At 43.6% G+C, this 3784-nt stretch overlaps 1 long non-coding RNA gene across 1 annotated transcript in view; it reads left to right on the forward strand.

The window, feature by feature from the left end:
• LOC122540908 overlaps positions 1-2749 on the forward strand; it is a 5140-nt gene extending 2391 nt beyond the window's left edge. Inside the window, exon 2 of the long non-coding RNA XR_006309455.1 lies at positions 1395-2749. This is a non-coding gene — a long non-coding RNA (uncharacterized LOC122540908). The remainder of the gene's footprint in view (positions 1-1394) is intronic.
• Positions 2750-3784: the final 1035 nt, after the last annotated feature.

A 3784-nucleotide genomic window follows, 5' to 3' on the forward strand; every position in this document is an offset into this window, starting at 1 on the left:
GGACTAGGGGTGATAGGACAGTGTCGAGGTAGGTAGAGATGAGTTCAGTGGGGCAGGAGCATGCTGAGACAATGGGTCGGCCAGGGTGGTCAGGCTTGTGGATCTTGGGAAGGAGGTAGAACCGGGCAGTGCGGGGTTCCCGGACTGAGTTTGGAAGCTGTGCGTGGGAGATGGATGCTGCCTGAACTGCTGTGCTCTTCCAGCACCACTAATCCAGAATCTGGCTTCCAGCATCTGCAGTCATTGTTTTTACCTTGTCCGTATCTGTTACCAAGTCCTTCAAGACCTTGCATCTTTCAATAAGATTGTATCTCACTCATCCAAACTCCAAAGGGGAATGGGACCAATGAGCTTAACCTGTCATCATGGAGGAGACTTCTTCATTCCAGGAATCAGACACTGAGTGAGCATTTTCTCTGCACTGATTCCAATGCAGTTGTGTCCTTCCGTCAAGCAGATCAATGCTAACTGAAAAATCTACCGTGGTCAGTCTGTCACAACCATACAGGCCAAAGGGTCACATGTTCTCCAGTTGAACTATTACTCACACCCCCTCACTGTTGACCTTTTCCGGCATTGAGTTTCCTGAAGTGTTTTCTTGACTGAAGTGGCCTGTGATGTTGAAGCAGTTGTTCAAGGCACTAGACAAACCAAAGTATGAACTACCAAAAGAGGTGGAGGCTGGTACAATAATATTTCAAAGGCTTCTGAATGCGTATGTGAATCGGAAGGATTTAGAGGGATGTGGGCCAAATGGGGCTAAGTCAGAGTCATAGAGATGTACAGCATGGAAACAGACCCTTTGGTCCAACCCGTCTCTGCTGACTAGATATCCCAACCCAATCTAGTCCCACCTGCCAGCACCAGGCCCATATTCCCTCCAAACCCTTCCTATTCATACCCATCCAAATGTCTTTTAAATGTTGCAATTGTACCAGCCTCCACTAATTTCTCTAGCAGCTCATTCCATACACGTACCACCCTGTGTGTGAAAAAGATGCCCCTTAGGTCTCTTTTGTATCTTTCCCCTCTCCTCCTAGTTGGGATGTCTGGTCGGCATGGATGAGTTGGACCAAAGCGTCTCTTTCCATGCTGTATGTCTCTGAACATGTTGAACTTGAACCAGATACCTCCGAGGCCAAGGGTGGTAAGGATTGAGAGCACCCAAAGGTCCCTTTGAATAAAATCGTTCATTTCCCCTGGGTTGCCTCCAGATACATAACGGAGCCTGTGTCCTCTCGAGAAAACAACTGATTGGAGGGAGACTAACTAACTGTCTGTCACCTGAATGGGATGTGGATTCAAGAGGTAATCCTGAAAAGGAAGTGGGATATATGTGAAAGACTTTGTTCCTGATCTCTCCTCCTTCCTTCCCCTATTCTCCCCTCAAATAGGGATCAAAGGACAGAAGAGGAAACGAGATCCTGAGGATGAAGGCGAAGAAGATGACTAAATTTTGGATGTTAACCTACTGTGATTTTGTTTTTATCTTTTTTTTTCGCTCCCTCCCTCCCCCACCCCACCCCAAATTCCCTCCTGCCCCAATGTTGCTGTGGGAATGATGAGCTGGAGGAAAACTCCTGTTACTGCTGCTCAGGGATGTTTAATTTTTATTTTTATTTTCGTTGATGTTTGGTATTGGTGAGTTTGGATGAGTTACAAGTATGGGCAAGGCCCAACATTGAGTCATATTGTCTCTTTTTTTTAAACAAAAACTGCAATGATTTTGGGTGGGTGGAGCAGCCATTAAAAATTCATATCCGACATCATTGCCACAGCAACATGTACCAAATGGCACATTTGAAATGCAACAACAGAAGAGGGGGTGTGTGTGTGTATTTACTGTGCTGTAAATGGCTGCCACTTTTGGAAGTGAAGCTGATTTAATTTTCTCCCTTTTTTGTGAAATGCCTCCTTCCTCCCCATCACTCTGTTTCCCATCTTGTTTCTCTCCCCTGCCCCCAGAATCCTTCTCTCAGACCCCATTGGTGTGAATCCATGTTTTTTTTTCTAAATGGTGACCAAATATCATTCATCTTGCCCACATCCCATGTCCTACACACCCATATTCCTCATCTTGTCGCTCCCCTCCACCCCCCCCCATTCCCCATCCTGTCTTTCCTCTTTCTCAGCACCATTCCCCATCATGTCACTCCTCTCCAACCCAGTTCCCCGGTCCTGTCCCTGCTTTCCCTACTCACACCCAGTTTCCCATCCTAACCTACAGCTTGCCTTCTGAAAATGGCACCCATTTGAGTTATAGTCCTAATCAATGATTGGTAGTGTAATACAGTTGTAATAAACAAAAATTACATTTGAAACTCTGTAACCCAGCAACTGTGTACTATTTTTTTTTTGGGTCTGTAAAATATAACCTGATACCATAAAGGAGGATTTATTTCCTCCTTGAGCTGTACACTTTGACTTTTTTTACCAGCCTCATTATGCAGAAGAATAAATCTAGCACGTAGTGTTGAATGGGCATGTTTTCATACATTCGAGGGCATCTTACTAATACAGAATTGTATTTTCTTATCTTGGTGAAGTCAGTAAAATTGACTTGGGGTGGGAAAAATGCCTAGTGAATGTACAGAGTTTTACTTTCATATTTGGGGTGACTGTATTCCTAGTCAATATTTCATCTGTACAAAAGATCACCACAGTTTTTTCTCAGCAAAGCCAAACCTTTAGTTTTGTGTCTGTTTTTTGTCATTCAACAGTTTCAATAAATCCTTTTTTTTATATACAATTTTTGTGACTTCTTTTGAATACTAGGGCTGCCATCACCAAAGGCTAGATTTCAACTTTCTCCTCCAAGGTTCAAGTGTTCAGAGACCAAAATTGTGTGGGTAGGGTGTGGTTTTTTTTTGTTTAAAAACAGCAATTTGGAATGTATGGTCCTAACTGGGCTCGAAGTGAGTTCAACAGGTAACACCAAAAGGGAAGTGGGATAAATGCTGGAAGTTGGACTAAAAATGAAGGATAATGGGCAGAGCTTGGGAAGGGTAAACAGGGTCTGTGGGTGATTGGAAGAGCCCCCCCCCCCAATAGATGTACAATGGACCAAATGCCCTCCTTTTATGTTGCATGCTTGAGATATTGCACTAATGACCTCTTTCCAACATCAGGAACACCGCGTAGCCTGAGTGATGTTGGTAAATATGGAAACGTTCTATTACTTTCAATCTGAGTTAGATGCGAGTGACAAATTCTTCATCCAACACCCTTACGCTTAGCCATCCTCAATCTCATCTGCCGCACTAAGTTCACCTACCTCCATCGGCACCTGATTTTCTTTTTTAAAGAAAAAAAAGTGATTTATTTGAGATAAAGGTGCACGACACTAGTACAACGCACTTACTGACCATCTATGATGATCTCTTGTTAAGTGATCAGTAACGGGTGAAGCAGTTTTAGGTTTGGATCATATTTGTTTTATCTCTGATAGTAACTTGCACCCAATCGACCAGGCACCTACCTGGGGCTGAGCAAAGATAATTTTGTTTTGAGGAAAATAGAGATCAGGAACTAGAGCTGACAGTCACGTTCGAGGGCGCTAAGGCTTGCATGAATTTGGTTAGGTGCCTTTAAGAATATTGTGAATTAGGATATTGCCACATTATAAATCAAATTTTGAGGACTCTATGGCACAGTAGTAGTATCCCTGGTTCTGGATCGGGAGACCTGGAATCAAGCAACTTCAGACAAGTACGGTAATTGACCCAGGTGTATACAAAGATAAAAGGTGCAGATTTGTGTGAGAGAGATCACGCCTGAGAGAATT

Source organism: Chiloscyllium plagiosum, chromosome 36 (genome assembly GCF_004010195.1).
Source record: "Chiloscyllium plagiosum isolate BGI_BamShark_2017 chromosome 36, ASM401019v2, whole genome shotgun sequence".
Taxonomy (NCBI): domain Eukaryota; kingdom Metazoa; phylum Chordata; class Chondrichthyes; order Orectolobiformes; family Hemiscylliidae; genus Chiloscyllium; species Chiloscyllium plagiosum.